The 12,998-nt window shown below is 49.1% G+C and overlaps 1 pseudogene; it reads left to right on the plus strand.

The window, feature by feature from the left end:
* Positions 1 to 1,208: 1,208 nt before the first annotated feature.
* Positions 1,209 to 7,490, plus strand: LOC140615304 (ubiquitin carboxyl-terminal hydrolase 17-like protein 6; annotated as a pseudogene).
* Positions 7,491 to 12,998: the final 5,508 nt, after the last annotated feature.

Here is a 12,998-nt window from a genome sequence, read left to right on the forward strand (position 1 = left end):
ACAACATGGTGGTGTCAAAGATGACACTTTTATTCTCTTAGTGTCCAGTGATGACAAGTGAACGTCAAGAATTCAGCAGGGCCCCAGTGTTTCTGAAGCCCAGTCACTGACCAAGGCCTGGCAAAATGCTCCTGTTGTTCTTGGCCTCTGTTTAGTAAAGAAGACAAATGGACTTAGGTTTCCACCTTTCCTAAGACTTACCCAAATTCATAAACTGGAAAAGGTCATGGTCACAAGAAGGAATTAATTGTCTTGTCGACTCAAAATTTCCACAGACACTACTAATTCTGTAAGCAGAATAAACCATAATGGCATTTCCAAACCACGAGCCACCGCAGTGCCTTCCTCCCTGCATCTACAACTGCCAAAACCATAATGTGTAAAAAATGTGCAAGCCTACAACATACTCCAATTAAATCGAAAGTATATAATGGATATTGGTGTAGAATTACCTGAGGAACAGTTAAAATTAGGCATATAAAAACTGGATTTAAGATATAGACTTGCAGGAAAAGGAGTTTTAAAGGAATCTTTCCCAAAGCATAACACCAGCCAGAGAATTTCTCTTGTTGTAGACCCGAGACACACCTAAGCAGAAAATGATATTCATCTAAACCTTCATAATCTTTGTATATTGGAATCATAGTAGAGAGAGATGAAGGTGTAGAAGCAAAGCAATGGATGCCACGTTCCCAAATAATTGGTTACAGCTACAAACATTCTGGCTGGTGAGGAGAACGTGTTCCTATGTGATATCTCAGCTCCTTTGGGAAAGTGATCTTCCCTGTCCTACAGGACTGACATCTGACACTTCTTGGCTCCCTTGCGGTTAGTCAAAGGAAAAGGACTTTCAAAAAGATTTCCTTTGAACATAGAAACTCTGAACAAATTCTGTTCAGAAAGGTGCAGGGACACTTAAAGAGGTTGAGAAGAATCTGAAAGTGTTGCTTGTTTTGGGAGGCAAGATTAGGAGGTGGGCTGACCTGAATGTTCTCTATGAGAAAGGGACCACACCCAAATCCTGTAATCCAATCAAGCGATTCCAGTGGATTAGAGGATTTTGTGCCTTATCCCAGGGCCCAAAAGCCATAAAAGGTGGAGGTGAGGGTCACTATCTGCCATTTGGAAACTGGCTCAGTGAGAGAAGCATCCCTTTGTGACCTGAAGCTCCTGGTTGAATTTATCTTGTGGACACTGTTTCTGCCGACATGGAGGCTGCCTACCTCCACCGCTCAGAGGAGTCTCAGTTCAACGACTCTCCCAAACCCCAATCATGCTGGTCACAGAGAGGTGGTGCTGAAGTCCACGGAGGACCCTCTCTGCCTGAGAAGACATCCCCTGCATCAAAGACACTCTCCTCCCTGACTGATCCTTTGGCTCCCGCATCAGCAGGGCGGCCTCCCACCAAGATGCCTCTGAGTTGGGAGGATCTTTCCCAGGTGGGAGCTGGGCTTCAGAACATGGGGAACACTTGCTACGTGAATGCAACCCTACAGTGTCTGACCTACACAGAGCCCCTTGCCAGCTACGTGCTGTCCCAGAAGCACGGGACAGCCTGTAGGAAGCAGACATCCTGCATGCTGTGTACTCTGCAGGCTCACATGACCCGGGTTCTCTGCCATCCTGGACGTGTGCTCCGACCCCTTCCACTCCTGCTCGCCGCCTTCCACACACACAAGCAAGAAGATGCCCATGAGTATCTCATGTTCATTCTGGATGCAATGCAGCAAGCATGCTTGCCTGAAGACAAGCCCTCAGACTCTCAGCATGCTCAGGACAGCACCCTCATCCAGCATATCTTTGGGGGGTACTGGAGGTCACAAATCCAGTGTCTCCACTGCCAAGGCTTTTCCAGCACTCTGGAACCTTACCTGGACATCAGCCTGGACATCGGGGCTGCTCAGAGTGTCAGCCAAGCTTTGGAGCAGTTGGTGAAGCCCGAAATGCTTGAAGGTGAAAATGCCTACCATTGTAGTTAGTGTCTAGAGAAAATGCCTGCGTCCAAGGTGTTGACTTGGCACAGTTGTGCAAAAGTCCTCATCCTGGTCTTGAAACGATTCTCAGACTTCACAGTCAACAAAATGACTAAGGAGATGCAATATCCTGAGTGCCTTGACATGCAACACTCCCTGTCTGAGCAGAGGGCAGGACCCTTGGTTTATGTGCTCTATGCCGTGCTGGTGCATGCTGGGTGGAGTTGCCACAGTGGACGTTATTTCTGTTTCATAAAGGCAGGAAATGGCCAGTGGCATAAAATGGATGATGCTAAGATCAGCGCCTGCGTTGTGACTTGTGCCCTGCGCCAACTTGCCTATGTCCTCTTTTATATGCAGAAGACCGATATGGAAAGAGACCTTGTGAGTGGGTCAGTCGAGGGAGGAATCGCATCTCCCGAGGCAGACCCCGCAGAGGTGGGTGAGGCCTCAGGAGAGAGCACAAGGGATCCCACTGTGAACCTTGCTGAGTCGGAGGAGCACGGGGAAGAGACCTCAAGGCAACAAACCACATTAGACCAGGGGAGATGCCTCCAAGAACGCAACCGACCTAAGCCTGAACTTCATGTCAGGAGAAGAGAAATTGCTCTTCCTGACAATGCAGTCATCCTTCAGCACTCCAAATACAGACATGAGATGCCCAAGAATCATCCTCAGCAAACCATGGACCTGCTCCACACTGCAGCTGGGATGATCCCACCTCACGTGGCCGGGGACGTGGCCAAAGTCCCGCATGTGCCAGGGAGAGCCAGACCAACAAAGAGGACGAGCAAGAAGGGACAGAGGTCTGGGGAAGCAGTGCAGGGATGTGTCTACTAACTTTGTTGCACATGGGCGCGTGCGCACACACACACACACACACACACACGGTGTCACTCACTCACCAAACCCGAACACAGTCCCACACTGGAAATATTTGGTGTTGTGTGAAATGTGTGTTCTGTATGTATGGAAGAACCATCTATCTGGGTGTGTTCATGGGCTATGGCCTTCGACTGAAACTAGAGGACACTGACTTTTAAAGCGGGTTCATTGTCATGATCTTATATTGGAATAGTGTGGATTCATATGGGGTCTATCCAGGAACCGGCCTCTCCTTCAGCCTTGGGGAGAGTAGGGGCAACTTGCAGGTGAGAGGCAGTGAGCAGTCAGGATTGAGAGTGGATATGATGCTGAGGACCTGGATTTGAAGTATATTCGACCCTCTCGTCATGCTCCGCACTTCCCATTGCTTATCTTCTATTTATATCAAAAGAATATTTGCCTGAACAGAAGCATGCGTGGGGCCTTGCCAGCGATGTGTTTTGGTCATTGCTTGGAAATGGTAAGAAAGGAATTAAATGCTTATTTTGGGGAGATAACTGCATCCAGCCTGATTGAATCTCATTGAATGTATTATGTTCCCTTCACTATCTCCTACATTAAGACGGCAGAGAAGGAAACTGACAGGGACTCTTATTCCAAGGGGAAATGCCCAGCCTCCCACTGAACAGAAGTTTCTATGAATATTTTGCTACCGTCTGCTATGTGGCACCTCCTGCCACAGAAGAAGTGGACTCTGGATTTCAGACCAGTTCAAATTCACGTTTGGACCTGGGTTGATACCTCAGAAAAACAGTGCCAAGTTCACAAATCTAGCAAAATGGTTTTTGAGGTCAGGTTATAGGTGCTCTGTGTTATCATTCTATTTCTTACAGAAGTAATTGACAAATTGATTGTAGAATGAAAATTATCGCATGATAACCAAAAGCTTCTGAGTGTGACCATAGATGTGCAGTTGTGACATCTCATCATAATGTATGTTCACTCTGTATTCAAACTTGGACATGCCACCCTTCCTGGAAAGTAAGGGACAATAGGAACTGTGCAGAAGAAATCACACTTTTTTGTAGATTTTCATGTAACAGAGGCAGATTAGAGATAGAAAGTGTCAAGGTTTCTTTCATGTATGGGAAATTTTTTTTTTTTACAAACACAGTTTATCCTGTCATAAAGAGTGAGGGAACCTCTGTGTATGTGTTTGCTAGAGTTTCCTAAGAAGACCTGTAGGTATCCTCGTCCTCTGAAGACTGTCATAGGGAATGAGACAGCTCATGGACTGGGAGACTTGTCTTTCACAGAAGAGGACCCTCAGGAGGAGTCTGTTGGAATAAGGATATGTCCCCCTCCTGGACTGATATGGTGAACCAGCAATTCCTCCGCTGAACTAGTTGGAAATGGTCAAGTCCACAATGTGCTACGTGGTATGCTTTTGGGCGCCTACACATATACTCCCCCCACTACACAGACACTGCAGTTTTTCGTTAGGTATATATATGGGAATCTCAAAGGGTGCTTACCAATCCAGAATGTCAAGTTTGTCTTACTGAAATACATTTTCTAAAAAATGTAGGTAAATCATCCTGGCAATTTGTACATTGGTTGTAAACAGAAGTAAACAAGTTAATCTGAAACTGTTTTACAAATGTCTGAATTTCTGATTTAGAAAAAGATCCCATCCAGAGATCTGCAAATTATACCATGTTTTCTCCTAGAAGACATTTTCTGTACTTGTTGATATTATTTTTCTGAAATTGTTATGGGGAATATTGCATCTGCTTTGTTCATTTTTGATCTAAAATGTTATTAGGCAGTTGTGTCTTTTTTTTTATTCTTAATAGAAGACTGCAACATATGATTTGGTGTGCCTGCTTTTACTCCCCAGTATTTCAGATATTTGAAATATTTATTTTATTTCCAGGCTGGCTCCTCACAGAGGCTTCTTTGCCTGTTTACCCTGAGTGGAATTCCCGCAGCCACATCTAGGTCACCAGCAACCTAAATTCATAGCCTCCCTCTATGGGAATGTCTCACTCCTACTCACTGGATTAATATAGGGGAAGCGCCAGGAGCCATTTAAGAGGACATGCAATGGGACATGGGCACATTATTCTTCAGGGTCTCTTCAGTTATGAGGGCTCTGACCAGGAAGAAGTGTGTGTGAAAAATTAGGTGGGGGGAGTAGATTTGAACCAGGAGCACACCATCTCTGGCCAAGGCTAGTAGAGACACCTGGGAGGGATGACCAGGAGATGGTTGGATAGCACATTGTGGGGACTGTGGAGGCTGGACAGTCAGCAGATGAATTCTCTGGGTAGGTGTCTGGAGGTCAATGCTCATCCTGTCCAGGTATCCATTAGTCACTTAAGGGGTTTCACTCTATATCAAGATCTATTAGTCAGGAGGACAGACCGAAGAATCTACATAGCCTCCCACAGAACAGATTCCCCAGTCCTTTCCAGGGAACCCGGAATTGCTAATCCTGGATGCAGTTCTAGGGAGACCTCCAACCTGTTTCCAGGTGACAATGAGTTGAGTCCTGGCTCCATCAACCTTTTGCAAGATGTCAGGCTGGAAATGTTTTCACAATAGGGATCTGGGCTGAAACTGGGATTTGGGGACAGCCCCAGGCTAGATTCCATGGCGGTGTGTGGAGGCTTAATCTGGGAGGCCACATTGAATCAGTGGGCTGTGAGGTTGACAACGAGGGTAGGTTCCTGGCCATGGTGGGTGGATGTAAGCTGAAGGGATTACTTGACTTCCCTTCCTGAGCTTTTGTGTTGTCCAGCAGGAGAAAACAACGTCAGGGCTTTTCACAGGAGATATCCTAGGGGGCATGTGTGTGTCGTAACAGGTTTGAGCTCATGCAGGAGACTTGTGGAAACAGCTTCTAGGGAGATTGCCTCCTCACATGGGGAATGCATTATCCCATTACCAACTGCTCTAATAGAAGATACCACAGATGGACCACATCTTACCTCTGCCTCTCCACTGTTGGTAATCAACCACAGTAAAGGCATGGAGATAGGAACAATCCATTCCACAGTTATATTATTAAAAGTGCTCATTTTACTGGGACAAGAAACCCAACCGAGTGGTGATAAGGAGACATAAAATACATTAGCCTCCTGTTACCAGAGGGCGAGATGAGGAGGTTTCAATACAGTATTTTAGTTTCTTTAGCAGAAGCCATTGCATTCACTCTTCTGGCAGTGGACAGAGCTAATCCTGTCTTTAAAATTTTTAGTGATTGTGTGATACACAATTTGGAACCCTTATGGAAACAATACATTTTGTTGCATTCGGGATTGTTCCATTTGGAGACATCTAAGTAAACCAGTTCCATGTGGTGGCTCTAGCATGTTGGGTCTCACATGCCAGGGATCATACAGAAGCAAAGAATTGAAGGAAACATGGTACCTGAAGACTCCATAAACAAGGAAGGGAACTCAGGGAGAGAATGGAATTTTAAGAAATCCCACACAGAGTAAGAGCAAGGGAGTGAAGATACTCTGGTTCATAGACGTGAGACAGTAGTGGATAAGGAAAAGCCCCACTGTCAGGAAGGAATCCGATGCCAATTCCTTCCAATGTGGCTGCTTTGGCAGTTGAGGTGTTCTAGATAATGTCTGGTCAAGGGCCTTAGTGTCCTATGCTTCTTAACTGGAAATGAAAAATAATGTGAAACACGTTGGTCTCAGGAATGTGGGAGGCAGCTCAGCACCCAGCAGCATGGCTGCTGGGTAATCTCCTTGAGAATCTCTCTCCCTCTATTTTTCAGCCCCCACTCTCCTGCTACTCTGTGGTTTCTCTCTGGTCTCTTCTTGTCTCAAATCTATCTATCATCTAACTATCTATCTATCTATCTATCTATCTATCATCTATCTATCTATCTATCTATCTATCATCTTAAACAAGAAACCAACAATGAAACATGTTTGCATCTTTGCATCAATGTTCCCACATCCAAGTCAATTAGATCTGTGGAGTCCAGTGTTACTCAGTAATGTGGAAAAAGGCACAAGCCTACAACGTACTCCAACTGAATCAAGAGAATATAAAGGATATTGGGGTGGAATTCCCTGAGGAACAGTTAAAATGAGGCATATAAACACTGCATTTAGGATATAGACTCTTGTAGGAAACGGAGTTCGAACGAATGTTTCCCAAAAGCATAAAACCAGCCAGAGGATTTCTCTTGTGGTGGACCCAGGCCACACCTAGGCAGATACTGGTATTCATCAAAACCTTCATAATCTTTGTAGATTGAGATCATAGTTGAGAGAGATGGAAGTGCAGCAGCAAAGCATGGACACCATATACCCCAAATAATTGGTTACAGCCTCAAAGCCTCTGACTGGTGAGGAGAAGGCGTTCCCCTGGGATACCTGAGCTCCTTTGGGAAAGAGATCTTCCCTGTTCTAGAGCACTAACGTCTAACTCTCCTTCGCTCACTTGAAGTTACTCAAGAAGAAAAAGGACATTCATAAAGGTATCCATTCAACATGGAAACTCGGATCAAATTCTGTTCAGAAAGGTGCCGGGGCTGCTGTTAGGGAGGTTGAGAAAGACCTGAAGGTGCTGTCTGTTGAGGGAGGCAAGATGAGGAGATGGGCTGGCCTGATAGGTCTCTATGAGAAAGGGACCACTCCCAAATCCCTTAATCCAATCAAGTGATTAGTGCCGATTGGAAGCTTTTGCTCTTTATGATATTTCAGTTTTTAACTGAAAGTTAATTGACAAAAGGATATTACATTATGAATAACCTCAAAGTGTGACCCCATTCTTATTGCTATTAGCTCTAAATTGAGCAGAAGTGCTGGCAAAATACAAATAGTTCAGGAACCATGAGTCCTGAGGTTAATTCCCACGCTGAAATATACCAATATAATTTCACTTGCAGAAATTTTGGTATCCACCAAATCCGCATGGACCTACATCTCCATTCACACCCAGACACACACACACACAGGCACACACACAGAGTCATAGAAATCTTTCTCATGAGGGCATCATTAGCTTCCTTGCAGCTGCTGATTGGCTCAAACCCTGCTGCAGCTAAGAGGATTAGATGGATGTCTTTCAAGTGGTTGAAACGTCACGTGACCTCGGAGCAGTATAAAAGTCAGGGAGCAACGGAAGTGGCCATTCCTCACCATCCCTCTCTCCCACGAGACACACCGTCTCCTGCAGTGGAGCCTGTCCAGGACCTTTCCCAGCATCTCCTGACAGGCGTGAGGACCACAGTTGCACTTCAGGTGAGTTTTCGGACCACTGGTCCTACCTTTCCTGAGCGAATAATGGGACAGTGAGGAAATGGTGGAGAGATTGGCCCTTCCTCCATGGGTTAAGGACTCTTTCTCGTCTAACATGTTCTAAGAGCAGGGACTGAGCCAAGGCATGGCTGTGAATGCCCAGGACAGCCGGAGGTTCCAATGCCAATGGAATGGGGCCTCGAGTGTCACATTGGTGTGGGGTGGTAGACGAGCAGGGACAGAAGGCCTGTAAATGTCTCAGTGGGCACTGCAGACCTAGAGAAGACACAGGATCAGGGTGCCTGCGCAGCTCCATTGTTTCAGGGTCTGACTTGGGTCGGGTCATGATCTCAGGCTCTGGAGATGAATCCAGGCGCTCACTGGGTTTCCTGCCCAGGGAGTGTCTGCTTCTTCCTCTGTCCATACAACTCAGGTGATCACTCTCCCTTACACACACACACACACACACACACACACACACTCTCTCTCCCATAAATAACTGACTTTTTTTCAATAGAAGAATTACCTGGTTCGCAAGGTGAAAAGAAATTCACTTCCCAAAGTTTCGATGGCAGTTAATTAGGGGCACTGCCACGAACACATGGAATGGAAGTGCTCAGATGGGCAGCTTCCCATGGAGTAGAGGGGAATGTGTTTTCCCAGTGTATCTGGACTTAACTATGGCTTCCTCTGGCGTCCCAAGGGGCATTCAGATATGAGAGAGGGAAGCCCACTTTCCCGATGCTTTTGCCTTTTGCGTGCTCCATGGTGGATCCCACTGGGCCTCAATCGGGAGAGGTCTCGTCCCTGGTTTTGTTTCCACAGGGGATTTGGAGAGACTTAATGATAGTGTCAACAAGAGTCCCTGAGCCTCCAGGGTGGGCTTCCTCAGAGCGGGGATGTGGGTTGGCCAGGAGGGTGTAGACAGGAAGGAGGAAAGAGAAGAGACAGTGGGAATTGTGTGTTTGGCACAAATGTCCTGACACTCGCTAATGCCTCCTTGGTAAGACGGTACAGGGAGGAGGCCGATGTCATGGTGAATAGGACTCACTTGTTTCTTTTGCCTCAGGCTACCCGAAACCCATCCCCGAAGCTGACTGACTTGTCCCTCCAGGACGTGGGACTGATCGCGGCGCGTCACAGCCAGCTTGGGCCCAACAGACCCTTGAGAGCCCAGAAGGGCAAGAGGCCACAGACAGCAGGACTGGCCCTCAGAGTTCTCAGACCAGAGGAGGAGGATCCCAGGGTAAGTGTGGAGGCTGGCATGGGTTTTGAAGCAGGAGCTCTGCCAGGAGTCTTGAGACAGGCTTGGCTCCCAGAAGATCATGGCCCAGACTCAGTTGTCCAATGTGACATGGGCAGGAAATGCCCCAGGCTACACATTGGGACACTCAGAGGCTCTGAGCATCAGCCCCAGGGCACCATAAGATCAGATTCAGCCTTCAGATTAAGATTCCCGAATCTTAATCTTAATGATGCTTCCACCTGTCTTCAACCTGACACCTCCAATGCCTTCTCCCCTCCCCTCCCCTCCCCTCCCCTTTCCATGGGCTGTGGAGGAAGCATCCTGAGGTCTTCACTATGCTGGCACCTCACTAGCCAGATAGGATGTCCCCTGTCCTCAACCCATGTGCCACACCCTGAGGATGGCCTCCCATTGGTGTGCTTGGCAGGTTCACTGGCATTTGAATGGATGCACTGACTCCTCCCCCTTCCTCCCCCAGGTAAAGTGCAGGGACTGTGGGGCCTTTGGACACAAGGCATCAAGCACCAGATGCCCCATAAAACACTGGGGCGCAACCCTCATTCCCGTGGCCTTGGGCTCCAGGAGGCTGAAGGAGAACGTGGAGCCGTGGAGTCAGCGGGACCAGCGGCACCAGGCTGGGCTGTTGAACCAGGCTGAGAGGGAGAAAGTAGAGAGACGAAGGTGAGTAATGGGGCTTGCTGACCCGAATGCCAGGGATGAGACCGACAGACACCGTGTCTGTGCGCATGCACACTGTGTGCCCTGCAGCGTGCGGGCAGAGTCAGGAGAGGCGAGGCAGGCAGAGGAGCTCCCAGGCTAACAGGGACCACATTTGGCTGATGGTGCTGTCCTTGCTGACTTGGTGTGGGGTTTTGTGGCTGGAGCAGTGTGCCTGCACCAGTGAATGTATGGAGCTTGGCACAATATAAGGCAAACTCTCTCATAGGCTCTGAATGAGAGAAACTGCCTGGACGACCTGGTGGGCTCACTTTAGTCAGGGTGAGGGGCAGGCGTGGGCGTCAAATGGCGGAGTAGGGAAAAGACCATGTTGGCCCAAGCCCGGACCTGGTGTCCAGCTGGAAGACAGGGAAGGGAGTTCCTTCTCCTTTCCATGCTTTGATTTCTTGTGCAGGCAAGAAGCCGAGCAGAGGAAGGCCCTGCTCCAGAGGTTCCCCAGGAGACCCCGAGAGGGGCAGAAGCGCACCTGGAAGGAAGGCACAGAATCTTGTGACTATGTGAGGGTGAGTGTGCGCTGCTTCCCGGCTGCTGTGCTCTGTGGGGCACTCGCTGGGCTCCATTGGCCTCCTGGGGGAGGGCGGGGCTCCACTTCCACTCTGACCAGGGGCAGTTGAGTGGCCCGGTCTTTGCACCCATTTTTCCCTTGGTGCCCATGATGTTGCCTTATGCCTTGAATGTGTGCGAACAGTGGGTTTGTTGACATGTGAAGGTCATTGGCGGACACTCCTGGAACACATGCCATCCTTAGAGAAGAACAAGCCGCTGTCCTTCCTGACACATTCCCCCACTGCCCATCCCTCCTCAGGAGCTGCCACTGTGACCCTCCAGCAGCAGGACTCCTATAGCCTCGTGAGCAGAGTGGATGGAAGAGCTGGTCCAATGGAGGAAGCATCGATGTGAGGCTAAAATTTGTGTGTTCCTCCCCGATGTCAAAAGTGCATCAGCAGCATCCAGTCATGCCTTTGTTCCGGACCAGCCCTGGAGCCGGATTCCCTACTTGTAGGTCAACAGATCCCATCTCTTTCTTTCCCTGTTCTGGGGGAGGGGGTGGTTCAGAAGGTCTTAGGCATTTGTTGGTTTCTTTCTTTCCTGAATGTTCCTTTTGCCTTGGTGCCGAGGCCACACTCATGGTGTCCCGTGTGTTCTCTTTTCCCACAGCGTCCACACATGCCGATGCCCGTCTACACCACCAGGAGGCCTTCTATCCCTGAGCCTTCCCTGCCGACGGAAGCACGTACTGAGAACCCTGACGTGCGTGTCCGGTCTCATTCCACATCTCCTCTCAGTAGCCCTAAAGTCAGCCTCAGCCCACCTAGTGGACCTCCTGGTGTCCAGGAAATGCCGGTTGCTGACACACCTCAGCCGGCACGCCAACCCTGTGTCAGGGCTGATAGCCTGGTTGTGCAGCAGAGAGCCAAGAGGCCCTGTCCAGTCTCCCTCAAAGATCCCCAGGCTGGCACCAAGGTCCATGGGCTGGGACACACCCAGGCACCACCCAAGTATCCTGAGGAGAACACCTGTCCCGCTGTCAGCAACGCATTGGCAGACAATTCCCAAATGGCCCTCCAGACTCCAGGCAAGAACTGTGCCCAGATGCCCCTAGACAGGACCCAGAACCCCCGAAAGAAAGCGCGATGGAGCCCCACCCAGCACACCCCCAGGAGCATCCAGGGAGCCCACCTGGGGATTTCGGGGAGTCTATGTCCTCCAGGAAGCATATGTGCACGTGGATGCACAGCCGTGCCCCCGCAGACCCGGAAGACACCTGCCCTCCTGCCAAGCAGGGGCACCCGGCCCACACCTGCCACACCTCACCTGGAAACGCTGCGGCCGTGCACCGTCCCCCCACGGCCGCCCTCTGTGCTGGCCCCCACTCAGCCCCTGAGAATGGTCTTCACCAGATTGGACAGAAGCTGCTGGAGCTCCAGGTTCCTAGCAGCTCCCTCATTCCTTCCTCCCGAGAAGCCAGGCCCTGCTCAGGGCCTTCCTGCCACCCAGATGTCGGATGGAGCCTGTGACTATGTCCCCTGGAGTATCCTCCACGATGACCTACAGGTGTCCTCATCCTCAGAAGACACTGAGAGCGAATGAGCCAGCTCCTGGCCTCGGACACTTGTCCTCCACCCCACTGCACCCTGACGGGGTGTCTGTGGACCTGAGGACGTGGTCCACTCCTGGACTGATGTGGGGATTCGGCGCTTGCTCAGCTGCATTGCATGGAATATTTCAGGCCCACAGGGTCCTGCCTCTCATGTTTCTGGGGGCCGTGCTCAGATGCCCACCCCTCAACAGACACACTGTACTGTTCTTTAGGGAAATCCATGGGCTGTGGCAAAGGCTAGTCTTCCCTGTGGAAAGTCAAGTTGTTCTTCTGGAAATACATTGTCTGTGAAATGGAGGGAGATTTGAGTGAGCACTTGTCACTCCAATGGAAATAAAATCTAAGATGTTAAGCTCTCTTTGGTTTACGCATGTCTGCATTTGGGGATTCAGCATGGCGTACCCACTGTGTGCTCTGCAAATGGATGCCGTATTCTCTCCTGACATGAGTTTTTCTTGACTCTCTGGTGGTAGCTTTGTGGGATTTCTGATGGGCAATATTTCACCCATGTAGTTCATTTTTGTTCTTGAATGTTACCTTCGAGTCGTGTGTAGTGTTTTATTTCCCTTAATAAAATGTTAGCACCAATGAATAGTGTGCATGTCTTTCTTTTGATTTTGTTTTGTGGGGTTTTGTTGTTGTTATTGTTGTTGTTGTTGTTGTTGTTGTTTTTCAGCATTTCTGAACCTCTCTATAGTTATTTTAATTCCTCCAGCCTTAATTACCTGAGAAGAGACAGCAGCATGTTATGACCGGGGGATTCTTAGACATCGAGGGTCTAGGGTACACCCAGCTCTCCTGCATGAAGAGCTGTATAGGGAACATTGATCCCCATGCATCCTGTG

This window comes from Canis lupus, chromosome 23, assembly GCF_048164855.1.
Source record: "Canis lupus baileyi chromosome 23, mCanLup2.hap1, whole genome shotgun sequence".
In the NCBI taxonomy this organism is placed as follows: Eukaryota; Metazoa; Chordata; class Mammalia; order Carnivora; family Canidae; genus Canis; species Canis lupus.